Source organism: Ictidomys tridecemlineatus, chromosome 1 (genome assembly GCF_052094955.1).
Source record: "Ictidomys tridecemlineatus isolate mIctTri1 chromosome 1, mIctTri1.hap1, whole genome shotgun sequence".
Classification (NCBI taxonomy): Eukaryota; Metazoa; Chordata; class Mammalia; order Rodentia; family Sciuridae; genus Ictidomys; species Ictidomys tridecemlineatus.
In genome coordinates, this window is record NC_135477.1 from 199,840,094 (window position 1) to 199,866,665 (window position 26,572).

Here is a 26,572-nt window from a genome sequence, read left to right on the forward strand (position 1 = left end):
CGTTGCAGAGAGCAGATTTTGAAAACTGGGGTGCAGAAGGACTGTCACAGAGAGCAGATTTTGAAGACTGAGTTGCGTAAAGACTGTTGCAGAGAGCAGAGATTGGAGACTGAGGTGCAGAAGGACCGTTGCAGAGAGAAAAGGTTGGAGTCTGGGGTGAGGAAGACCTTTTACAGAGAGCAGAGTTTTGAGACTGGGGTGAGGAAGACCTTTTACAGAGAGCAGAGTTTGGAGATTGGGGTGCAGAAGGATTGTTACAGATAGCACAGTTTGGAGACTGGGGAGCAGAAGGATCAATGCAGAGAGCAGAGGTTTCAGACTGAGGCTTAGAAGGACTGTTACAGAGAGCAGAGGTTGGAATCTGAGGTGCAGAAGGACTGTTACAATTAGCAGAATTTGGCAATTGGCATGCAGAAGGACTGTTATAGAGAGAATAGGTTGGAGACTGCAGTACAGAAGGACTATTACAGAGAGCAGAGTTTGGAGACTGGGGTGCAGAAGGACCGTTGCAGAGAGCAGATGTTGAAGAATGGGGTGCAGAAGGACTGTTGCAGAGAGCAGAGGTTGGAGACTAGGTGCAGAATGATTGTTACAGAGAGCAGATGTTGGAGACTGCGGTTCAGAAGGACTATAATAGAGAGAAAAATTTGGAGACTGAAGTGCAGAAAGAATTTTACAGAGAGCAGAGGTTGGATACTGGGTGCAGAAGGACTGTGACAGAGAGCAGAGGTTGGAGACTGAGGTGCAGAATGATGGTTAGAGAGAGAAGAGGTTTGAGACTGAGGTGCAGAAGGACTCTTAAGAGAGCATAGGTTGGAGACTGGGGTGCAGAAGGATCAATGCAGAGAGCAGAGATTGGAGACTGAGGGACAGACGGATGTTGCAGAGAGCAGAGGTTTCAGACTGTGGTGCAGAAAGATCGTTGCAGAGAGCAGCGTTTGGAGACTGAGGTGCAGAAGGAGTTTTACAGAGTGCAGTGTTTGGAGATTGGGGTTCAGAAGAACTGTTACAGAGAGCAGAGGTTAAAGACTGGGGTGCAGAAGGCCTGTTACAGGGAGAAGTGTTTGGCGACTGAGGTGAAGAAGAATTTTTACAGAGAGCAGAGTTTAGACACTGATGTGCAGAAGGACTGTTACAGAGAGCAGAGTTTGGAGACTGGGGTACAGAAGTACTTTTGCAGAGAGCAGAGGTTGGAGACTGTTGTTAAGAAGGATCGTTGCAGAGATCAGAGGTTGAAGACTGAAGTGCAGAAGGATCGCTACAGAGAGCAAAGGGTGGAGGCTGGGGGGCAGCAGGACAGTTACAGAGAGCAAAGGTTGGAGACTAGGGTGCAGAAGGACTGTTGCAGAGAGCAGACGTTAAAGACTGGGATGCAGAAGGATCCTTGCAGAGAGAAGACGTTGGAGACTGAGGTGCAGATGGACTGTTACAGAGAGCAGAGTTTGGAGAATTGGGTGCAGAAGGACTGTAGCAGCGAGCAGAGGTTGGAGACTGGGGTGTAGAAGGACTGTTGCAGAGAGAAAATGTTGGAGACTGGGGTGCAGAAGGACTGTTGCAGAGAGCAGAGTTTGGAGACTGAGGTGCAGAAGGACTGTTAGAGACAGCAGAAGTTGGAGACTGCTGGACAGAAGAACTGATACAGAGAGCAGATTTTGGAGCATGGGGTACAGAAGGACTGTTTAAGAGAACAGAGTTTTATTAATGTGGTGCAGAAAGACCATAGAATAGAGCAGAGGTTGGAGACTGAGGTGTAGAAGGACTGTTATAGAAATCAGAGTTTGGGGACTGAGTTGGAGAAGGATCATTGCAGAGAGAAGAGTTTGGAGACTGGGGTTCAGAAGACCTGTTATACAGAGCAGAGGTTGGAGACTGGTGTGCAGAAGGATTGTTAGAGATAGAGAGGTTGGAGACTGAGGTGCAGAAGGATTGTTAGAGACAGCAGAGGTTGGAGACTGCTGGACAGAAGAACTATTACAGAGAGCAGATTTTGGAGTATTGGGTACAGAAGGACTGTTTCAGAGGACAGAGGTTGGTTACTGGGGTGCAGTAGGACTATAGCAGAGAGCATATGTTGGAGACTGAGGTGCAGTAGGACTGTTATAGAGAGCAAAGTTTGGAGACTAGGGTTAAGAAGGATCTTACAGAGAGCAGAGGTTGAAGACTGGGTTGCGGAAGGACTGTTGCAAGAGCAGAGTTTGGAGACTGAGGCGGAGAAGGATCATTGCAGAGAGAAGAGGTTGGAGACTGGGGTGCAGAAGACCTGTTATACAGAGCAGAGGTAGGAGACTGTTGGTCAGAAGGATTGTTACAGATAGAGAGCTTGGAGACTGAGGTGCAGAAAGATTGTTACAGACAGCAGAGGTTTGAGATTGAAGTGCAGAAGGACTCTTACAGAGAGCGGAATTTGGAGACTGGGTTACAGAAGGATCATTGCAAAGAGCAGAGGTTGGAGAGTGAGGGGCAAAAAGTTCATTGCAGAGAGCAGAGGTTTCAGATTGTGGTGCAGAATGTACGTTACAGAGAGCAGAGGTTGGAGACTGGGGTGCAGAAGACAGTTACAGAGAGCACAGATAGAGACTGGGGTGCAGAAGAAATGTTGCAGAGAGCAGAAGTTGGAGACTGGGGTGCAGAAGGACTGTTACTGAGAGCAGAGGTTGGATTCTGGGGTGCAGAAGAACTGATACAGAAAGCTGAAATTGGAGACTGGGTTGCAGAAGGACCGTTGCAGAGAGCAGAGGTTGGAGACTGTGGTAAAGAAGAACTGTTACAGAGAGCAGATTTTGGAGTCTGTGGTGCATAAGGATTGTTACATATAGCACTGGTTGGAGACTGGGCTACAGAAGGATCTTTGCAGAGAGCAGAGGGTTAAGACTGAGGCATAGAAGGACTGTTACAGAGAGCAGAGGTTAAAGTCTGAGGTGCAGAAGGACTGTTACAGAGAGCAGAGTGTGGAGACTGGGGTGCAGAAGGACCGCACTAGAGAACAGATGTTGGAGACTGGGGTGCAGATGGACTGTTACAAGGAGCAGACGTTGGAGACTGAGGTGCAGAAGAATTGTTACAGAGAGCAAAGTTTGAATACTGTGGTGCAGAAGGACCATTACAAAGAGCAAAGTTTGAAGACTCAGTTGCAGAAGGACTTTTACAGAGATCAGAGTTTTGATACTGGGGTGCAGAAAAACTGTTACAGAGGGCAGAGGTTGGAGACTGGGATGCAAATGGATCTTATAGAGAGCAGAGTCTGGAGCCTGGGGTGCAGAAGAACTGTTGAAGAGAGCAGAGTTTATAGACTGAGGTGCAGAAGGATCGTTGCAGAGAGAAGAGGTTTGAGACTGCGATACAAAAGAACTGTTACAGGGAGCAGAGGTTCGACTGGGTAGAAGAAGAATAGATGCAGAGAGCAGATTTTGGAGACTGAGGTGCAGAAGAATTGTCACAGAGAGCAGAGGTTGGAGAATGAGTTGCAGAACTATTGCTACAGAGAGCAGAGTTTGGAAAGTGAGGTGCAGAAAAACTGTTGCAGAGAGCAGAGATTGAAGACTGAGGTGCAGAAAGATCGTTGGAGAGAGAAAAGATTGGAGACTGGGCTGAAGAAGGCCTGTTACAGAGAGCAGAGTTTGGAGACTGGGGTTCAGATGGACTGTAGCAGTGAGCAGAGGTTGGAGACTGGGGTGTAGAAGTAGTGTTGCAGAGAGAAGATGTTGGAGACTGGGGTGCAGAAGGACTGTTGCAGAGAGCAGAGGTTGGAAACTGAGGTGCAGAAAAACTGTTACAGAGAGAATAGGTTGAAGACTGGCATGCGGAATAACTGATATGGAAAGTAGAATTTGGAGACTGGGGTGCAGAAGGACTTTTAGAGACAGAAGAGGTTTGATATTGCGGTACAGAAGAACTGTTACAGAGAGCAGATTTTGGAGCCTGGGGTGCAGAAGGACTGTTGCAGAGAACAGAGGTTGGTTACTGGGGTGCAGAATGACCATAGCAGAGAGCAGAGTTTGGAGACTGAGGTGCAGAAGGACTGTTATAGAGAGCAAGGTTTGGAGACCGGTGTGAAGAAGGATCTTACAAAGAGCAGAGGTTGAAGACTGAGGTGCAGAAGGATTGTTACAAAGTGCAGAGGTTGAAGACTGAAGTGCAGAAGGACTCTTACAGAGAGCAGAGTTTGGAGACTGGGGTGCAGAAGGATCATTGCAGAGAGAAGAAGATGGAGACTGGGGTGCATTAGGCCTTTAACAGAGAGCAGAGTTTGGAGACTGGGGTGCAGAAAATCTGTTACAAAGAGCAGAGGTTGGAGACTGGTTTGCAGAAGGATTGTTACAGATAGCAGAGGTTTGAGACTGTGGTGCAGAAGGATTGTTACAGAGTGCAGAGTTTTGAGACTGAAGTTCAGAAGGACTCTTACAGAGAGCAGAGTTTGGAGACTGGGGTGCAGAAGGATCATTGCAGAGAGCAGAGGTTGGAGAGTGAGGGGCAGAAGGATCATTGCAGAGAGCAGAGGTTTCAGACTGTGATGCAGAATGTACGTTACAGAGAGAAGAGTTTGGAGACTGGGGTGCAGAAGGACAGTTACTGAGAGCAGAGGTTGGAGACTGGGGTGCAGAAGAACTGATACAAAAATCTGAAGTTTGAGACTGGGGTGCAGAAGGACCATTACAGAGAGCAGAGGTTTGAGACTGCGGTACAGAAGGACTGTTACAGAGAGCAGAGTTTGGAGACTGGGGTGCAGAAGGACTAATGCAGAGAATAGATGTTGGAGACTGGGGTGCAGACCGAACGTTGCAGAGAGAAGTGGTTTGAGACTCAGGTGCAGATGGATTGTTACAGAGAGCAGAGGTAGGATACTGGGGTGCAAAAGGACTGATACAGAGAGCATAGGTTTGGCAATGGGGTTCAGAAAGCCTGTTACAGAGAGCAGAGGTCGGATACTGAGGTGCTGAAGGATCATTACAGAGAGCAGAGGTTGGAGACTGAGGTGCAGAAGGACTGTTACAGAGAGGAGAGGTTGGAGACAGGGGTGAAGAAGGATTCTTACAAAGAGCAGAGGATGGAGACTGGGGTGCAGAATGAGTGTTACAGAGAGCAGAGGATGGAGACTGGGGTGCAGAAGGAGTGTTACCAAGAGCAGAGTTTGTAGATTGGTTTCCAGAAAAACTGTTACAGAGAGTAGAGTTTGGAGACTGGGGTGCAGAAGGTGTGTTACAGAGAGCAGTGTTTGGAAAATGAGGTGCAGAAGGACAGTTACAGAGAGCACAGATAGAGACTGGGGTCCATAAGAAATGTTGCAGAGAGCAGAAGTTGGAGACTGGGGTGCAGAAGAACTGATACAGAAAGCTGAAGTTGGAGACTGGGTTGCATAAGGACCGTTGTAGAGAGCAGAGGTTGGAGACTGCAGTACAGAAGAACTGTTACAGAGAGCTGAGTTTGGAGCCTGAGTTGCAGAAGGAGTGTTACAGATAGCACAGGTTGGAGACTGGGGTGCAGAATGATCTTTGCATAGAGCAGAGGTTTCAGACTGAGGCATAGAAGGACTGTTACAGAGAGCAGAGGTTGGAGTCTGAAGTGCAGAAGGACTGTTACAGAGAGCAGAGTTTGGAGACTGTGGTGCAGAAGGACCGCTCCAGAGAGCAGATGTAGGAGACTGAGTTGCAGAAGGACTTTTACAGAGAGCAGAGGTTGGATACTGGGGTGCAGAAGGACTGTTACACAGAACAGAGGTTAGATACTGGAATGCAAATGGATCTTAGAGAGAGCAGAGTCTGGAGACTGGGGTGCAGAAAGAGTGTTGCAGAGAGCAGAGGTTGGAGACTGACCTACAGAAGATCATTGCAGAGAGAAAAGATTGAGAATGGGATGAGAAAGGCCTGTTACAGAGAGCAGATTTTGGAGACTGGGGTGCAGAAAGACTGTAGCCGTGAGCAGAGGTTGGAGACTGGAATGTAGAAGGACTGTTGCAGAGAGAAGTTATTGGAGACTGGGGTGCAGAAGGACTGTTGCAGAGAGCAGAGTTTGGAGACTGAGGTGCAGAAGGACTGTTACAGAGACCAGAGTTTGGAGACTGGGGTGCAAACTAACTGATATGGAAAGTATAGTTTGGAGACTGGGGTGCAGAAGGACTGTTAGAGACAAAAGAGGTTGGAGATTGCGGTACAGAAGAATTGTTACAGAGAGCAGATTTTTGGAGCCTAGGGTGCAGAAGAACTGTTGCAGAGAACAGAGGTTGGTTATGGGAGTGCAGAAGGACCATAGCAGAGAGCAGAGGTTGGAGACTGAGGTGCAGAAGGAATGTTATTGAGAGCAAAGTTTGGAGACCTGGGTGAAGAAGTATCTTACAGAGAGCAGAGGTTGGAGACTGGAGTGCAGAAATACTCTTTCAGAGAGCAGAGGTTGGAGACTGAGGTGCAGAGGGGTCATTGCAGAGAGAAGAGGTTAGAGACTGGGGTGCATTAGGCCTTAACAGAGAGCAGAGTTTGGAGACTGGGGTGCAGAATACCTGTTACAAAGAGCAGAGGTTGGAGACTGAGGTGCAGAAGAATTGGTACAGAGAGCATTTATTTGAGACTGAAGTGCAGAAGGACTCTTACAGAGAGCAGAGTTTGGAGACTGGGGTGCAGAAGGATCATTGCAGAGAGCAGAGGTTGGAGAGTGAGGGGCAGAAGGATCTTTGCAGAGAGCAGAGGTTTCAGACTGTGGTGCAGAAAGTACATTATAGAGAGCAGAAGTTGGAGACTGGGGTGCAGAAGACAGTTACAGAGAGCACAGATGGAGTCTCGGATGCAAAAGAAATGTTGCAGAGAGCAGAAGTTATAGACTGGGGTGCAGAAGGACGGTTGCAGAGAGCAGAAGTTGGATACTAGGGTGCAGAACAACTTTTGCAGAGAGGATATGTTGGAGACTGCGGTTCAGAAGGACTGTTACAGGGAGCAGAGTTTTGAGACTTGGGTCCAGAAGGACTGATGCAGAGAACAGAGGTTGGAGACTGGTTTGCAGAATAATCATTGCAGACAGCAGAGTTTGGAGACTGGGGTGCAGAAGCACTGTTACAGATAGCAAAGTTTCGAGACAGGGTTGCAGAAAGATCTTACAGAGAGCATTTTGTAGACTGAGGTTCAGAAGTTCTGTTTAAGAGACCAAAGGTTGGAAACTGGGGTGCAGAAGGATTGTTGCACAGAGCAGAGTTTTCAGACTGAGGTGGAGAAAGACTGTAGCAGAGAGAAGATGTTTGATCCTAGGGTGCAGAAGGACTGTTACAAAAAGCAGATTTTGGAGACTGGGGTGCAGAAGGATCATTGCAGAGAGCACAGGTTGGATACTGGGGTGCAGAACGCCTGTTACAGAGAGCAGAGTTCGAAGACTGGGGTGCAGAAGGCCTGTTACAGAGAGCAGAGTTTCGAGACTGGGTGGATAAGGACTGTTTCAGAGAGCAGCGTTTAAAGAATGGTTTGCAGAAGGATCTTACAGAGAACAGAGTTTGGGGACTGAGGTGCAGAAGGACTTTTACAGACCATAGAGGTTGGAGACTTCGGAGCAGAAGGATTGTTGTAGAGAGCAGAGGTTGGAGACTGAGATCAAAAAGAATTCTTACAGAGATCAGAGGGTGGAGACTGGGGAGCAGAAGGAGTGTTACAGAGAGCAGAGTTTGGAGACTGGGGTGTAGAAGAACTGTTAACGAGAGCAGAGTTTGGAGACTGGGATGCAGAAGGACTGTTGCAGAGAGCAGAATTTGGAGACTGAGGTGTAGAAGAACTACTACAAAGAGCAGAGGTTGGAAAGTGGGGTGCAGAGAAACCGTTGCAGAGAGCAGAGTTTGGAACCTGGGGAGAAGAAGGATCGTTGCAGAGAGCAGATGTTGGAGACTAGGGTGAAGAAGGACTGTTACAGGCAGCAGAGTTTGCAGACTGAGGTGCATTAGAATCGTTTCAGAGAGCAGAGGTTGGAGACTGGGGTGCAGAAGGACCGTTACAAATTGCAGAACTTCGAGACTGATGTGGAGAAGAACATTTACAGAGAGGAGAGGTCGGAGACTGGGGTGCAAAATGATTCTTACAGAGAGGAGAGCATAGAGACTGGGGTGCAGAAGGAGTTTTACAGAGTGCAGAGTTTTGAGATTGGGTTTCAGAAAAAATGTTACAGAGAGCAGAGGATGGAGAATGGGGTGCAGAAGGCCTGTTACAGAGAACAGAGTTTGGAGACTGAGGTGAAGAAAAATTTTTACAGAAAGCAGAGTTTGGACACTGATGTGCAGAAGGACTGTTACAGAGAGCAGAGCTTGTAGACTGGTGTGCAGAAGGACTGTTGCAGAGAGCAGAGGTTGGAGACTAGGGTTTAGAAGGACTTTTTCAGAGAGCAGACGTTGGAGACTTGGGTGAAGAAGAACTGTTGCATTGAGCAGAGGATGGAGACTGAGATGCAGAAAACGCTTACAGAAAGCAGATTTTTAAGACTGGGGTGCAGAAGGACTGTTACAGAGAGCAGACTTTGGAGCCTGGGGTGCAGAAGGATCATTACAGAGAGCAGACTTTGGAGACTGGGGTGGAGAAGGATCGTTGCAGAGAGCAGAGTTTGGAGACTGAGGTTCAGAAGGATTGATAGAGAGAGCAGAGTTTGGAGACTGTTGTGCAGAAGGACTTTTACTTAGAGTACAGGTTGGAGACTGGGGTGCAGAAGGACTTTTACAGAGAGAACAGGTTAAAGCCTGAGGTGCAGAAAAACTGTTGCCAAGAGCAAAGTTAGGAAACTGGGGTGCAGAAGAAATGCTGCAGAGAGCAAAAGTTGGAGACTGAGGTGCAGAATGACCCTTTCAGAGAGCAGAAGTTGGAGACTGGTGTACAAAGGAGTGTTACAGAGAGCAGAGGTTGGAGACAGGTGTGCAGAAGGATCTTCCAGGGAGCATAGATTGGAGACTGGGGTGCAGAAAAACTGTTGCTGAGAGCAGAGGTTGGAGACTGGGGTGGAGAAGAATATTGAAGAGAGAAGAGTTTAGAGACTGGGGGCAAAAGGCCTGTTACATACAGCAGAGGTTGGAAATTGGGGTGCAGAAGGACAGTTACAGAGAGCAGAGGTTGGAGACTGCGGTATAGAAGGACTGTTACAGAGAGCAGAGCTTGGAGACTGGGGTGCAGAAGGACTGTTACAGAAAGCACAGGTTGAAGACTGAGGTGCAGAATGATAGATACAAAGATCAGAGGTTGGAGACCGGGGTTCAGAAGGAGTGATTCAAAAAGCAGAGGTTGGAGACTGGGTTGCAGAAGGACCCTTACAGAGAGCAGAGGTTTGAAACTGCGGTACATAAGGTCTGTTACAGAGAGCAGAGGTTCGAAACTGCGGTACATAAGGTCTGTTACAGAGAGCAGATCTCGGAGACTGGGGAGCAGAACCACTGTTACAGAGGACAGAGGTTTGAGACTGGGGTGGAGAAGAAATTTTACAGAGAGCAGAGTTTGAAATCTGAAGTGCAGAAGGATCTTACAGAGAGCAGAGGTTGGAGACTGTATTGCAGAAGGACTGTTGCAGAGAGCAGATGTTGGATACTGGGGTCCAGAAGGTTCGTTGCAGAGAGCAGATTTTAGAGACTGGGGTACAGAAGGATTGTTACAGAGAGCAGGGTTTGAAGACTGAGGTGCGGAAGGACTGTTACAGAGAGCAGCGTTTGGAGACTGGGGTGCAGAAGGACTGTTACACAGAGCAGAGGTTGGAGACTGGGGTTCACATGGATGTTACAGAGAGCAGATTTTGCAGACTGGGGTGTAGAAGGACTGTTGCAGAGAACAGAGATTGGAGACTAAGGTGCTGCAGGACCATTGCAGAAAGCAGAGGTTGGAGAATGGGTTTAAGAAGGATCCTACAGAGAGCAGAGTTTGGACACTGAGGTTCAGGAGGACTGTTGCAGAGAGGAGAGGTTGGAGATTGGGGTGCAGAAGTAGTATTGCAGAGAACAGAGGTTGTATTCTGAGGTGCAGAAAGACTGTTACAGCGAGCAGAGTTTGGAGACTGCAGTACAGAAGGACTGTTACAGAGAGCAAAGTTTGGAGACTGTGGTGCAGAAGGACTGATACAGAAAGCAGAGGTTGGAGCCTGGGGTGTAGAAGGACTGTTGCACAGAGCAGAGTTTGGAGACTGGGTTGGAGAAGGACTGTTGCAGACAGCAGATGTTGGAGACTAGGGTGCAGAAGGAATGTTGCAGAGAGCAGAAATTAGAGACTCGGGTGCATATGAAGTATTGCAGAAAGCAGAGGTTGCAGACTGAGGTGCAGAAGGACTCATACAGACAGCAGAGTTTCGAGAATGTGGTGCGAAAAAACTGATACAGAAAGCAGAGGTTGGAGAATGTGGTGCAAAAGAACCCTTACAGCGAACAGAGTTTGGATAATGTGGTACAGAAGGACTGTTACAGAGAGCAGAGGTTTTATACTGGGATGCAGAATAACTATTGTAGAGATCATAGTTAGAAGACTAGGGTGCAGAAGGACCATTGAAGAAAGCAGAGTTTGGAGACTGGGTTTAACAAGGATCTTACAGAGAGCAGAGTTTGGACACTGAGGTGAATAAAGACTGTTGCGGAGAGCAGAGGTTGGAGACTGGAGTGCAGAAGGACTGTTACAGAGAACAGAGGTTGGAGACAGCGGTGCAGAAGAATCTTACAGAGAGCAGAATTTGGAGACTGAGGTGCAGAAGTACTGTTGTAGAGATCAGAGGTTGGAGACTGGGTTGCAGTAGGATCATTGCAGAGAGCAGAGGTTAATGACTGGGGTGCATAAGGACTGTTACAGAGAGCTGATGTTGGAGACTGGGGTTCAGATGGATCTTACAGAGATCAGATGACGGAGACTGAGGTGCAGAAGCATTGTAACACACAGCAGAGGTAGGAGACTGGGGTGCAGTAGGTGTGTTTCAGACAGCATAGTTTTCAGACTGTGGTGCAGAAGGATTGTTGCAGAGAACAGATGTTGGAGACTGGGGTGTAGAAAAACTGTTGCAGAGAGCAGATGTTGGAGACTGGGGTTAAGAATGATTGTTGCAAAGAGACGAGATTGAAGACTGGTATACAGAAGGAATGTTACAGAGAGCAGAGTTGGGAGACTGGGTTGGCGAAAGATCCCAGAGAGAGCAGAGGTTGGAGACTGAAGTGCAGAAGGACTGTTACAAAGAGTAGAGCTTGGAGACTGAGGTGTAGAAGGACCGTTGCAGAGAACAGAGTTTGCAGACTGAGGTGCAGAAAGATTGTTACAGAGAGCAGAGTTTGGAAACTGGGGTGCAGAAAGACTGTTGAAGACAGCAGAGGTTGGAGACTGAAGTGCAGAAGGACTGTTGCAGAGAGCAGAGTTTGGAGACTGGGGTGCAGAAGGACTGTTGCAGAGAGCACAGGTTGGAGACTAAGGTGCAGAAGGACACTTAGAGCAGAAGTTAGAGACTGGGGTGCAGAAGGACTGATACAGAAAGCAGAGACTCTAGTATGGGGTGCAGAAAGGACGTTACAGAGAGTAGAGGTTGGAGAATGAAGTACAGAAGGACTGTTGCAGAGAGCAGAATTTAGAGACTGGGGTGCAAAAGGACTGGTGCAGAGAGCAGAGGTTGGAGACTGAGGTGCAGAAGTCCTGTTACATAGAACAGAGGTTGGAGCCTGGTGTGCAGAAGAATTGTTGCAAATAGCAGAGCTTGGAGACAGGGGTTCAGAAGGATCTTACAGAGAGCAGAAGTTAGAGACTGATGTGCAGAAGGACTCTTGCAGAGATCAGAGGTTGAAGACTGGGGTGCAGTAGGATCATTGCAGAGAGCAGAGGTTGGAGATTGGGATGGAGAAGGATCATTGCAGAGAGCAGAGTTTGGAGACTGGGGTGCAGAAGGCCTGCTACAGAGAGAAGAGTTTGGAGACTGGCGTGCAGAAGGCCTTTTACAGAGAGGAGAGATTGGAGACTGGGGTGCAGAAGGACTGTTATAGAGAGCAGAGTTTGGAGACTGGGTTGCTGAAGGATCTTAAAGAGAGCGGAAGTTAGAGACTGATGTGCAGGTGTACTGTTTCAGAGTACAGTGTTTGGAGACTGGGGTGCAGAAGGATCATGCAGAGAGCAGAGGTTTCAGACTGAGGTGCACAAGGACTGTTATAGAGAGCAGAGGTTTGAGACTGAGGTGTAGAAGGACTGTTACTGAGAGCAGAGTTTGCAGACTGAGGTGTAGAAGGACTGTTACAGAAAGCAGAGGTTGGAAATTGGGGTGCAGAAGGACCGTTAAAGAGAGCAGAGTCTGAAGACTGCGGTTTAAGACTGTTACCGAGAGCAGAGGTTGGAGACTGGGATGCAGAAAGACTCGCACAGAGAGCACAAGTTGGAGACTGAGGTGCAGAAGAATGGATACAGAGAACAGAGGTTGAAGACTGGGGTTCAGACAGGCTGATACAGTAAGCAGAGTTTGGAGACAGGGGTGTAGAAGAACCGAAACAGAGAGCAGAGGTTGGACACTGCAGTCCAGAAGGACTGTTACAGAGAGAAGATCTCAGAGACTGGGGAGCAGAAAGACTGTTGCAGAGAAAATAGGTTGGAGAATGAGGTGCAGAAGACTGTTACATAGAGCAGAGTTTGGAGACTGGGGTGCAGAAGGACTGTTACAGAGAGCAGAGTTTGGAGACTGGGGTGCAGAAGGACTGTTACAGAGAGCAGAGTTTGGAGACTGGGGTGCAGAAGGACTATTACAGAGAGCAGAGTTTGGAGACTGGGGTTCAGATGGATCTTACAGAGAGCAGAGTTTGGAGACTGGGGTTCAAAGGACTGTTGCAAAGAGCAGATGTTGGAGACTGGGGTGGAGAAGAATCATTGCAGAGAGAAGAGTTTGGTGACTTGGTTACAGTAGGATAGATACAGAGTACAGGTTGAAGACTGGGATGCAGAAGAAATGTTAAAAGTGCAGATGTTGGAGACTGGGGTTAAGAATGATTGGTGCAGAGAGAAGAGATTGAAGACTGGTGAGCAGAAGGAATGTTACAGAGAGCAGAGTTGGGAGACTGGGTTGGCGAAGGATCCCACAGAGAGCAGAGTTTGGAAACTGAAGTGCAGAAGGACTGTTACAGAGAGTAGAGGTTGGAGACTGAGATGCAGAAGGACTGTTGCAGACAACAGAGTTTGCAGACTGAGGTGCAGAAAAATTGTTACAGAGAGCAGAGTTTGGAGACTGGGGTGCAGAAGGACTGTTGCAGAGCACAGAGGTTGGAGACTGAAGTGCAGAAGGACTGTTGCAGAGAGCAGAGGTTGGAGACTGGGGTGCAGAAGGACTGTTGTAGAGAGCAGAGGTTGGAGACTAAGGTGCAGAGGGACATTTAGAGAAGAAGTTAGAGACTGGGGTGCAGAAGGACTGATACAGAAAGCAGAATCTCTAGTATGGAGTGCAGAAAGAACGTAACAGAGAGTAGAGGTTGGAGAATTCAGTACAGAAGGACTGTTGCAGAGAGCAGAATTTAGAGACTGGGGTGCAGAAGGATTGTTGCAGAGAGCAGAGTTTGGAGACTGAGGTGTAGAAGGACTGTTACAGGAAGCAGAGGTTGGAAATTGGCCTGCAGAAGGACCGTTAAAGAGAGCAGAGATTGGAGACTGTGATGCAGAAGGACTCTTACAGAGAGCACAATTTGGAGACTGAGGTTCAGAAAGATGGATACAGAGAACAGAGGTTGGAGACAGGGGTTCAGACAGGCTGATACAGAAAACAGAGTTTGGAGACAGGGGTGTAGAAAAACCGAAACAGAGAGCAGAGGTTGGACACTGCGGTACAGAAGGACTGTTACAGAGAGCAGATCTCAGAGACTGGGGAGCAGAAAGACTGTTGCAGAGAGAATAGGTTGGAGAATGAGGTGCAGAAGGACTGTTACAGAGAGCAGAGTTTGGAGACTGGGGTGCATAAGGACTGTTACAGAGATCAGAGTTTGGAGACTTGGGTGCAGAAGGACTGTTACAGAGAGCAGAGGTTTGAGACTGAAGTTCAGATGAATCTTACAGAGAGCAGTTTGGAGACTCTGGTGCAAAAGGACTATTGCAGAGAGCAGATGTTGGAGACTGGGGTGGAGAAGAATCGTTGCAGAGAGAAGAGTTTGGAGACTGGGGTGCAGAAGGCCTGTTACACAGAGCAGAGGTAGGAGACTGGGTTGCAGAAGTCCTGTTACAGAGAGCAGAGGTTGGAAAATGTTTTTCAGAAGGACTCTTACAGAGTGCAGACATTAAAGACTGAGTTGCAGAAGGATCAAACAGAGGGCAAAGTTTGGAGACTGAGGTGCAGAAGGACTGTTACAGAGAGCAGAGGTAGGAGACTTAGGTGCAGAAGGGTAGTTGCAGAGAGCAGAGTTTTCAGACTTAAATGCAGAATGACTGTTGCAGAGAGCAGATGTTGGAGACTGGCGTGCAGAAGGACTTTTGTAGAGAGCAGATGTTGGTAACTAGGGTGCAGAAGGACTGTTGCAGGGAGCAGAGGTTGGAGACAGGGGTGCAGAAGGACTGTTGCAGAGAGCAGAGTTTCAGACTGAGGTGCGGAAGTCCTGTTACAGAGAGCAGAGTTTAGAGACTCGGGTGCAGAAGGACAGTTTCAGAAAGCAGAGGTTAAATACAGGGGTGCAAAAGGATCTTACAGAGAGCAAAATTTGGAGACTGAGTTGCAGAAGGACTGTTGTAGAGATCACAGGTTGGAGACTGAGTTGCAGAAGGACTCTTACAGAGAGCAGGGGATGGATACTGGGGTACAGAAGGATTGATACAGAAAGCAGAGATTGGAGTCTGAGGTGCAGAAAGACCGTTACAGAGAGCAGAGGTTGCATACTGCAGTACAGGAGGACTGTTACAGAGAGCAGTATTTGAAGACTGGGTTGCAAAAGTACTGTAGCAGAGAGCAGATGTTGGTAACTAGGGTGCAGGAGGACTGTTGCAGAGAGCAGAGTTTGGAGACTTGGGTGATGAATTACTCTTGCGGAGAGCAGCGGTTGGATACTGGGGTGCAGAAGGACTGTTACAGAGAGCAGAGGTTGGAGACAGGGCTCATAAAAACTGTTGCAGAGAGCAGATGTTTGAGACTGGGGTGGAGAAGGACTGTTGCAGACAGCAGATTTTAGAGACTGGGGTGCAGAAGGATTGTAACAGAGAGCAGGGTTTGGAGACTGATGTGCAGAAGGACTGTTACAGAGAGCAGCGTTTGGAGACTGGGTTGCAGAAAGACTGTTACAGACAGCAGAGGTTGGAGACTGGGGTTCAGATGGATGTTACAGAGGGCAGAGTTTGCAGACTGGCGTGAAAAAAGACAGTTGCAGAGAGCAGATGTTGGAGACTTGGGTGGAGAAGAATCGTTGCAGAGAGAAGAGGTTGGAGACTGGGGTGCAGAAGGCCTGTTACAGAGAGCAGAGGTTGGAGACTGGGTTGCAAAAGTCCTGTTACAGACAGCAGAAGTTGGATACTGTTGTGTAGAAGGACAGGTACAAAGTGCAGAGTTTAAAGACTGGGTTGCAGAAGGATCATACAGAGAGCAGAGGTGGGAGACTGAGGTGCAGAAGGACTCTTAGAGAGAGCAGAGGTTGGAAACTGGGGTACAGAAGGACTGATACAGAAAGCAGAGATTGCAATCTGGGGTGCAGAAAGACCGTTACAGAAAGTAGAGGTTGGATACTGCACTACAGGAGGACTGTTACAGAGAGCAATGGTCTAAGACTTGGTTGCAGAAGTACTGTAGTAGAGAGCAGATGTTGGTAACTAGGGTGCAGAAGGACTGTTGCAGAGAGCAAAGTTTGGAGACTCGGGTGCAGAATGACTCTTGCGGAGAGCAGAGGTTGGAGACTGGGGTGCAGAAGGACTGTTATAGAGAGCAGAGGTTGGAGACAGGCGTGCAGAACGATCTTACAGAGAGCAGAATTTGGAGACTGAGGGGCAGAAGGACTGTTGCAGAGATGAGAGGTTGGAGACTGCGGTGCAGTAGGATCATTGCAGAGAGAAGTGGTTGAAGACTGGGGTGCAGAAGGATCGTTGCAGAGTGCACAGCATGGAGAGTGGGTTGCAGAAGGCCTGCTATATAGAGCAGAGTTTCGAGACTGGAGTGCAGAAGGCTTGTTACAGAGAGGAGAGGTTGGAGACTGGGGTGCAGAAAAACTGTTACAGAGAGCAGAGTTTGGAGACTGGTTTGCTGAAGGAACTTACAGAGAGCAGATGTTGGAGACTGAGGTGCAGGTGGACTGTTACAGAGAGCAGTGGTTGGAGACTAAGGTGCAGAAGAATCGTGGAGAGCAGAGGTTTCAGACTGAGGTGCAGAAGTACTGTTACAGAGAGCAGAGGTTGGAGACAGAGCTGTAGAAGGACTGTTACAGAGAGCAGAGTTTAGAGACTGACGTGCAGAAGGACTGTTACAAAAAGCAGAGGTTGGAAATTGGGGTGCAGAAGGACCGTTACAGAGAGCAGAGTTTGGAGACTGCGGTATAGAAGGAATGTTACAGAGAGCAGAGGTTTGAGAATGGGGTGCAGAAGGACTGTTACAGAAAGCACAGGTTGAAGACTGATGTGCAGAAGGATAGATACAAAAAGCAGAGGTTGGAGACTGGGGTTCAGAAGGAGTTATTTAAAAAGCAGAGTTTGGATTCTGGGTTGCAGAAGGACCCTTACAGAGAGCAGAGGTTGGAAACTGCGGTACATAAGGTCTGTTACAGAGAGCAGATCTCGGAGACTGGGGAGCAGAAGAACTGTTGCAGAGGACAGAGGTTTGAGACTGGGGTGGAGAAGGAATTTTACAGAGAGCAGAGTTTGAAAACTGGAGTGCAGAAGCATCTTACAGAGATCAGATGTTGGAGACTGTATTGCAGAAGTACTTTGCAGAAAGCAGACGTTGGAGACTGGGGTCCAGAAGGTTCGTTGCAGAGAGCAGAGTTTGGAGACTGGGATGCAGAAGGACTGTTGCAGAGAGCAGATGTTGGAGACTGGGGTGGAGAAGGACTGTTGCAGAGAGCAGATTTTAGAGACTGGGGTGCAGAAGGATTGTTACAGAGAGCAGGGTTTGGAGACTGAGGTGCGGAAAAAGTGTTACAGAGAGCAGCGTTTGGAGACTGGGGTGCTGAAAGACTGTTACAGAGAACAGAGGTTGGATACTGGAGTTCAGATGGATGTTACAGAGAGCAGAGTTTGCAAACTGGGGTGCAAAAAAGCAGTTGCAGAGAGCAGATGTTGGAGACTTTGGTGGAGAAGAATCGTTGCAGAGAGAAGAGTTTGGAAACTGGGGTGCAGAAGCCCTGTTACAGAGAGCAGATGTTGGAGACTGGGTTGCAGAAGTCCTGTTACAGAGAGCAGAAGTTGGAGACTTTTGTGAAGAAGAGCAGGTACAAAGTGCAGTGTTTAAAGACTGGGTTGCAGAAGGATCTTACAGAGAGCAGAGTTGGGAGACTGAGGTGCAGAAGGACTGTTAAAGAGAGCCGAGGTAGGAGACTGGGATGAAGAAGGGTCGTTGCAGAGAGCAGAGTTTTTAGACTGATGTGCAGAAGGACTGTGGCAGAGAGCAGATGTTGGTAACTATTGTGCAGAAGGACTTTTGTAGAGAGCAGAGATTTGAGACTGAGGTGCAGAAGTCCTGTTACAGAGAGCAGAGGTTGGAGACTCAGATGCAGAAGGCCTGTTACAGAGAGCAGAGGTTGGATACAAGGGTGCAGAAGCATCTTACGGAGAGCAGAATTTGGAGACTAAGGTGCAGATGGACTGTTGCAGAGATCAGAGGTTGGAGACTGGGGTGCATTAGGACCATTGTAGAGAGCAGTGGTTGGAGAGTGGGGTGCAGAAGGATTTTGCAGAGAGCAGATTATGGAGACTGGGGTGAAGAAGGCCTGCTACAGAGAGCAGAGTTTGGAGACTGGCGTCCAGAAGGCCTGTTACAGAGAGGAGAGTTTGGAGACTGGGGTGCAGAAGGACTGTTATAGAGAGCAGAGTTTGGAGACTTGGTTGCTTAAGGATCTTACGGAGGGAAGAGGTTGGAGACTGAGGTTCTGGTGGACTGTTACAGAGAGCAGTGGTTGGAGACTGAGGTGCAGAAGGACAATGCAGAGAGGAGAGGTGTCAGACTGAGGTGCAGAAAAACTGTTACAGAGAGCAGAGGTTGGAGTCTGTGGTTTAGAAGTACTGTTAGAAATAGCAGAGTTTGGAGACTGAGGTGCAGAAAGACTGTTAGAGAAAGAAGAGGTTGGAAATTGGGGTGCAGAAGGACCGTTACAAAGACCAGAGTTTGGAGACTGCGGTATAAAAAACGTGTTACAGAGAGCAGTGGTTGGAGCCTGGGGTGTAGAAGGAATGTTACAGAGAGCACAGGTTTAAGACTGAGGTGCAGAAAGATAGATACAGAGAGCAGAGTTTTGAGACTAGAGTACAGAAGGACTGATACAGAAAGCAACGTTTGGAGACTGGTTTGCCGAAGAAGTGTTACAAAGAACAGATGTTGAAGACTGGGGAGCCGAAGGACTGTTGCAGAGGACAGAGGTTGGAGACTGGGGTGCTGCAGGACACTTGCAGAAATCATAGGTTTAAGACTTGTTTGGAGAAGGAATGTTACAGATAGCAGAGTTTGGAAACTTGAGTGCAGAAGGATCTTACAGAGAGCAGAGGTTGGAGACTGTGGTGCAGAAGGACTCTTCCAGAGAGCAGAGGTTGGAGACTGGGGTGCAGAAGGATCATTGCAGAGAGCAGAGTTTGAGGACTGGGGTGCAGAAGTACGGTTGCAGAGAGCAGAGGTTGGAGACTTGGGTGCAGAAGAACTGATGCAGAGAGCAGAGGTTGGAGACTGGAGTCTAGAAGGACTGTTACAGAGAGCAGAGGTAGGAGACTGAGGTGCACAAGGACTGTTGCAGAGAGCAGAGTTTGGAGAATGTTGTGCAGAAGGACTGTTTAAGTGAGCAGAGGTTGGAGACTGAGGTTCAAAAGGACTGTTACAGAGAGTAGAGATTGGAGACTGGGGTGCAGAAGGACTGTTACAGAGATCAGAGATTGGAGAGTGGGGTTAAGATGGATCTTACAGAGTGCAGAGTTTGGAGACTTTGATGCAAAAGGAGTGTTGCAGAGAGCAGAGGTTGAAGACTTGTATGGAGAAGAATCGTTGCAGAGAGAAGATTTTGGAGACTCCTGTGCAGAACGCCTGTTACAGAGAGCAGATTTTTGAGACTGGGTTTCAGAAGTCTTGTTACAGAGAGCACAGGTTGGAGAATGTTTTGCAGAAGGATGGTTGCATACTGCAGAGTTTAAAGACTGGGTTTCAGAAGTTTTTTACAGAGAGCAGAGTTGGGAGAATGAGGTGCAGAAGGACTGTTACAGGCAGCAGAGGTAGGAGACTGGGGTGCAGGAAGTTCGTTGAAGACAGCAGAGTTTTCAGACTGAGGTGCAGAAAAACTGTTGCAGAGATCAGAGGTAGGAGAGTGGGATGCAGTTGGATCATTGCAGAGAGCTGATGTTGGAGACTGAGTTGAAGAAGGATCATTGCAGAGAGCAGATTTTGGAGACTGGCGTTCAGAAGGCCTGCTACGGAGAGAAGAGTTTGGAGACAGGTTTGCAGAAGGCCTGTTAAGGAGAGGAGAGGTTGGAGACTGAGGTGCAGGTGGACTGTTATAGCGAGCAGTGTTTGGAGACTGGGGTGCAGAAGGATTGTGCAGAGTAGAGAGGTGTCAGAATGAGGTGCAGAAGGACGGTTACAGAGAGTAGAGGTTGTATATTGGAATTCAAATGGCCTGTTACAGAGAGCAGAGGTTGGAAACTGGGGTGAAGAAGAACTGATACAGAAAGCAGAGTGTGGAGACAGGGGTGCAGAAGGACTATTGCAGAAAAAAGTGTTTGGAGACTGGGGTGCCGAAGGACACTTACAGAGAGCACAGATGGAGACTAGAGTGCAAAAGAAATGTTGCAGAGAACAGAAGTTGGAGACTGGGGTGCAGAAGAACGGTTGCAGAAAGCAGAAGTTGGATACTAGTGTGCAGAACAACTTTTGCAGAGAATAGAGTTTGGAGACTGCTGTTCGGAAAGACTGTTACAGGGAGCAGAGGTTAGAGACTTGGGTGCAGAAGGACTGATGCAGAGAACAGAGGTTGGAGACTGGTGTGCAGAAGAACCGTTGCAGAGAGCAGAGTTTGGAGACTGGGGTGCAGAAGCACTGTTACAGATAGAAAAATTTCGAGACAGGGTTGCAGAAGGATCTTACAGAGAGCATTTTGTAGACTGAGGTTCAGAGGGACTGTTTCACAGAGCAAAATTTGGAAACTGGGGTGCAGAAGGATTGTTGCAGAGAGCAGAGTTTTCAGACTGAGGTGCAGAAAGACTGTAGCAGAGAGAAGATGTTGGATCCTGGGGTGCAGGAGGACTGTTACAAAGAGCAGAGTTTGGAGACTGGGGTGCAGAAGGATCATTGCAGAGAGCACATGTTGGAGACTGGGGTGCAGAACGCCTGTTACAGAGAGCAGAGTTTGAAGACTGGGGTGCAGAAGGCTTGTTACACAGAGCAGAGTTTCGAGACTGGGGTGCAGAAGGACTGTCACAGAAAGCAGAGTTTGAAGAATGGTTTGCAGAAGGATTTTACAGAGAACAGAGTTTGGAGACTGGGGTGCAGAAGGACTGTCACAAAGAGCAGAGGTTGGAGACTGAGTTGCAGAAGAATTGTTACAGAGAGCGGAGTTTGGAAACTGAGGTGCAGAAATACTGTTGCAGAGAACAGAGGTTGGAGACTGAGGTGCAGAAGGATCGTTGTAGAGAGAAAAGATTGGAGACTAGGGTGCAGAAGGCCTGTTACAGAGAGCAGAGTTTGGAGAACGAGGTGCAGAAGAACTGTAGCAGCGAGCAGAGGTTGGAGACTGGGGTGTAGAAGGACTGTTGCAGAGAGAAGATGTTGGAGACTGGGGTGCAGAAGGACTCTTGCAGAGAGCAGAGGTTGGAGACTGAGTTGCAGAACGATTGTTACAGAGAGCAGAATTTGGAAACTGAGGTGCAGAATGACTGTTGCAGAAAGCAGAGGTTGGAGACTGAGTTGCAGAAGAATCGTTGCAGAGAGAAAAGATTGGAGACTGGGGTGCAGAAGGCCTGTTACAGAGAGCAGAATTTGGAGACTGGGGTGTAGAAGGACTGTAGCAGCAAGATGAGGTTGGAGACTGGAGTGTATAAGTACTGTTGCAGAGAGAAGATGTTGGAGACTGGGGTGCAGAAGGACTGTTGCAGAGAAGAGAGTTTAGAGACTGAGGTGCAGAAGGACTGTTACAGAAAGCAGAGGTTTGAGACTGAGGTGCGGAATAATTGATATGGAAAGTAGAGTTTGGAGACTGGGGTGCAGAAGGACTGTTAGAGACAGCAGAGGTTAGAGATTGTGGTAAAGAAGAACTGTTACAGAGAGCAGATTTTGGAGCCTGGGGGTGCAGAAGGACTGTTTCAGAGAAAAGAGGTTGGTTACTGGGGTGCTGAAGGATTATAGCAGAGAGCAGAGGTTTGAGAGTGAGGTGCAGAAGGACTGTTACAGAGAGCAACGTTTGGAAATCGGGGTGAAGAAAGATCTTACAGAGAGCAGAGGGTGGAGACTGGGGTGCAAAAGGACTGTTGCAGACAGCAGAGGTTGGAGACTGAGGTGCAGATGGATCATTGTAGAGAGAAGAGGTTGGAGACTGGGGTGCATTAGGCCTTTAACAGAGAGCAGAGTTCGGAGACTGGGGTGCAGAAGAATTGTTACACGTAGCAGAGGTTGGAGACTGAGGTGCAGAAGGATTGTTACAGAGAAGAGGTTTGAGACTGAAGTGCAGAAGGACTCTTACAGAGAGCAGAGTTTGGAGACTGGGGTGCACAAGGATCATTGAAGAGAGCAGAGGTTGGAGAGTGAGGGGCAGAAGGATCGTTGCAGAGACCAGAGGTTTCAGACTGTGGTGCAGAAAGTACGTTACAGAGAGCAGAGGTTGGAGACTGGGGTGCAGAAGGACAGTTACAGAGAGCACAGATAGAGACTGGGGTGCAGAAGAAATGTTGCAAAGAGCAGAAGTTTGAGACTGGGATGCAGAAGGACAGTTACTAAGAGCAGAATTTGGAGACTGGGGTGCAGAAAAACTGATACAGAAATCTGAATATTGAGACTGGGTGAATAAGGACCGTTACAGAGAGCAGAGGTTGGAAACTGTGGTATAGAAGGAGTGTTACAGAGAGCAGAGTTTGGAGACTGGGGTGCAGATGGACTAATGCAGAGAATAGAGTTTGAAGACTGGGGTGCAGACCGAACGTTGCAGAGAGAAGAGGTTTGAGAATCAGGTGCAGAAGGATTGTTACAGAGAGCAGAGGCAGGATAGTGGGGTCCAAAAGGACTGTTCTAGAGAGCATAGGTTAGAGAATGGGGTTCAGCAAGCCTGTTACAGAGAGCAGAGGTCGGATATTGAGGTGCTGAAGGATCATTACAGAGAGCAGAGAATGGAGACTGGGGTGCAAAACGAGTGTTACAGAGAGCAGAGGATGGAGACTGGTGTTCAGAAGGAGTGTTACCGAGAGCAGAGTTTGTAGATTGGTGCCCAGAAAAACTGTTACAGAGAGTAGAGGTTGGAGACTGGGGTGCAGAAGGTCTGTTACAGAGAGCAGCGTTTGGAGACTGAGGTGCAGAAAGATCGTTACAGAGAGCAGAGTTTGGAGACTGAGGTGCAGAAGGACTGTTACAGAGAGCAGAAGTTGGAGACTGAGATGTGGAAGGATTGTTACGGAGAGCAGAGTTTGGAGACTGGTGTTCAGAAAGACTGTTACAGAGAGAAGAGCTTGGAGACTGGTGTGTAGAAGGATCATTGAAGAGAACAGAGTTTTGAGACTGAGGTGCAGAAGAATCGTTGCAGAGAGCCCAGGTCGAAGACTGAGTTACAGAAGGATCGCTACAGAGAGCAGAGGTTGGAGACTGGGGTGCAAAAAGACAGTTACAGAGAGCACAGGTTGGAGACAGGGGTGAAGAAAAAATGTTGTAGAGAGAAGAGGTTGGAGACTGGGGTGCAGAAGGAAAGTTGCAGACAGCACTGGTTGGAGACTGGGGTGCAGAAGGACTGTTGCAGACAGCAGAGTTTGGAGACTGCGGTACAGAAGGACTTTTAAAGAGAGGAGAGGTTGGAGACTTGGGTGCAGAAAGATTCTTTTTTTTTTTTTAAAGAGAGAGTGAGAGAGGGGAGAGAGAGAGAGAGAGAGAGAGAGAGAGAGAGAGAGAGAGAGAGAGAGAGAGAGAGAGAGAGAGGAATTTTTTAATATTTATTTCTTAGTTCTCGGCGGACACAACATCGTTGTTGGTATGTGGTGCTGGGGATCGAACCCGGGCCGCACGCAAGCCAGACAAGCGCGCTACCGCTTGAGCCACATCTCCAGCCCCAGAAAGATTCTTATAGAGAGCAGAGGATGGAGACTGGGGTGCAGAAGGAATGTTGCATAGAGCAGACTTTGGAGACTGGGGTGCAGAAAGTTCGTTGCAAAGAGTACAGGTTGGAGACTGGGGTGTAAAAGTAATGTTGCAGAGAGCAGAGGTTAGAGACTGGGATGCAGAAGGACTTTTGCAGAGAGCAGAGGATGGTGACTGAGGTGCAGAAGAACTGATACAGAAAGCAGAGTGTGGAGACTGGGGTGCAGAAGGACCATTACACAAAGCAGAGTTTGGAGACTGCGGTACAGAAGGACTGTTACAGAAAGCTTATTTGGGAGACTGGGGTGCAGAAAGAGTATTGCAGAAAAAAGTGATTGGAGACTGGGGTGCCGAAGGACAGTTACAGAGAGCACAAATGGAGACTGGGGTGCAAAATAAATGTTGCAGAGAGCAGAAGTTGGAGAGTGAGGTGCAGAAGAACGATTGCAGGAAGCAGAAGTTGGAGACTGGGGTGCAGAACAACTTTTGCAGAGAGCAGAGGTTAGAGACTGCGGTTCAGAAGGACTGTTACAGGGAGCAGAGTTTGGAGACTTGATTGCAGAAGGACTGATTCAGAAAACAGAGGTTGGAGACTGGTGTGCAGAAGAACCATTGCAGAGAGCAGAGTTTGGATACTGGGGTGCAGAAGCACTGTTAATGATAGCACAGGTTCGAGACAGGGTTGCAGAAAGATATTACATAGAGCATTCTGTAGACTAAGGTTCAGACGGACTGTTTCACAGAGCAAAGTTTGGAAACTGGGGTGCAGAAGGATTGTTGCAGAGAGCAGAGTTTTCAGACTGAGGTGCAGAAAGACTGTAGCAGAGAGAAGATGTTGGATCCTGGGGTGCAGAAGGACTGTTACAAAGAGCAGAGTTTGGAGACTGGGGTGCAGAAGGATCATTGCAGAGAGCACAGGTTGGAGACTGGGGTGCAGAACGCCTGTTACAGAGAGCAAAGTTTGAAGACTGGGGTGCAGAAGGCCTGTTACACAGAGCAGAGTTTCAAGACTGGGGTGCAGAAGGACTGTTACAGAGAGCAGAGTTTGAAGAATGGTTTGCAGAAAGATCAGAAAACCGAGTTTGGAGACTGAGGTGCAGAAGGACTTTTACAGAGCGTAAGATTTGGAGACTTAGGAACAGAAGGGCTGTTGTAGAGAGCAGAGGTTGAAGACTGAGATCAAGAAGGATTGTTACACAGATCAGAGGGTGGAGACTGGGGAGCAGAAAGAGTGTTACAGAGAGCAGAGTTTGGAGACTGGGATGCAGAAGGCCTGTTGCAGAGAGCAGAGTTTGGAGACTGAGGTTCAGAAGGACTATTACAAAGAGCAGAGGTTGGAACCTGGGGAGAAGAAGGATCGTTGCAGAGACCAGATGTTAGAGTCTGGGGTTCAGAAGGACTGTTACAGGGAGCAGAGGTTGGAGACTGAGGTGCATAAGGATAGTTTCAGAGAGCAGAGGTTGGAGACTGGGGTGCAGAAGGACTGTTACTGATTGCAGAACTTCGAGACTGATGTGGAAAAAGACTTTTCCAGAGAGGAGAGGTTTAAGACTGGGGTGCAAAAAGATTCTTACAGAGAGCAGAGGATGGCGACTGGCGTGCAGAAGAAGTTTTACAGAGTGCAGAGTTTGGAGATTTGGTTTCAGAAAAACTGTTACAGAGAGCAGAGCATGGAGACTGGTGTGCAGAAGGGCCTGTTACAAAAAACAGAGTTTGGAGACTGAGGTGAATAAGAATTTTTACAGAGAGCAGAATTTGTACACTGATGTGCAGAAGGACTGTTACAGAGAGCAGAGCTGGAGACTGGGGTGCAGAAGGACTGTTGCAGAGAGCAGATGTTGGAGACTGTGGTGAAGGAGGATCGTTGCAGAGAGCAGAGGTTGAAGACTGAGGTGCAGAATGATCGCTACAGAGAGCAGAGGTTGGAAACTGGGGTGCAGAAGAAATGTTGCAGAGAGCAGAGGTTTGAGACTTGGGTGAAAAAGGACTGTAGCAGAGAGCAGACGTTGGAGACTGAGGTGCAGAAGGATGTTACAAAGAGCAGAGGTTGGAAACTGGGGTGCAGAAGGACCATTACAATGATCAATGTTTGGAGATTGAGGTGCATAAGGACTTTTACAGAGAGCATAGGTTGGAAACTGGGTTGCAGTAGTACTGTTACAGAGAGCAGAGTCTGAAGACTGGGGGGCAGAAGGACTGTTGCAGAGAGCAGAGTATAGAGAATGAGGTCCAGAAGGATCCTTGCAGAGAGAAGAGGTTAGAGACTGGGGTGCGGAAGGACTTTTACAGAAAGCCTAGGCTGGCATTCGGGAGCAGAAGGACCGTTACAAAGAGAAGAGGTTAAAGACTGTGATACAAAAGGACTGTTACAGGGAGCAGAGGTTGGAGACGGGGTAGAAGAAGGATCCTTGAAGAGAGCAGATGTTGAAGACTGGGGTGCAGAATGACTTTCACAGAGAGCAGAGGTTGGAGACTGAGTTGCAGAAGGATCGTTACAGAGATCAGAGTTTGGAAACTGAGGTGCAGAAATATCATTGAAGAGAGCAGAGGTTGAAGACTGAGGTGCAGAAGGATCGTTTCAGAGAGCATAGTTAGGAGACTGGGTCAGAAAGACAGTTACAAAGAACAAAGTTTAGAGACTGGGGTGCAGAAAAAATGTTGCAGAGAGCAGAGGTTGGAATCTGGGGTGCAGAAGGACTGTTGCAGAGAGCAGAGGTTGGAGACTGAGGTGCGGAAGGACTGATACAGCAAGCAGACGTTGGAGACTGGGGTGCTAAAGGACCTTTACAGAGAGCAGAGGTTGGAGACTAAGGTAAAGAAGAACTGTTACAGAGAGCAGAGGTTGGAGACTTTGGTGCAAAAGGACTGATGCCGAGAACAGAGGTTGGAGACTGGGGTGCAGAAGAACCATTGCAGAGAGCAGAGGTTGGAGACTGAGGTGCAGAAGGATTGTTACAGGGAGCAGAGGTTGGAGACTTGGGTGCAGAAGGACAGTTGCAGAGAGAAGAGGATGGAGACTAGGTTGCAGAAGGCCTGTTACAGAGTGCAGAGTTTGGAGCGTGGGGAGCAGACAGTTTGTTACAGAGAGCAGAGATTGGAGACTGAGGTGCAGAAGTATCGTTTCAGAGAGAAGAGGTTGGAGAGTGTGGTGCAGAAGGACCGTTACGGATTGCAGAACTTGGAGATTGAGGTTGAGAAGGATCTTGCAGAGAGCAGAGGTTGA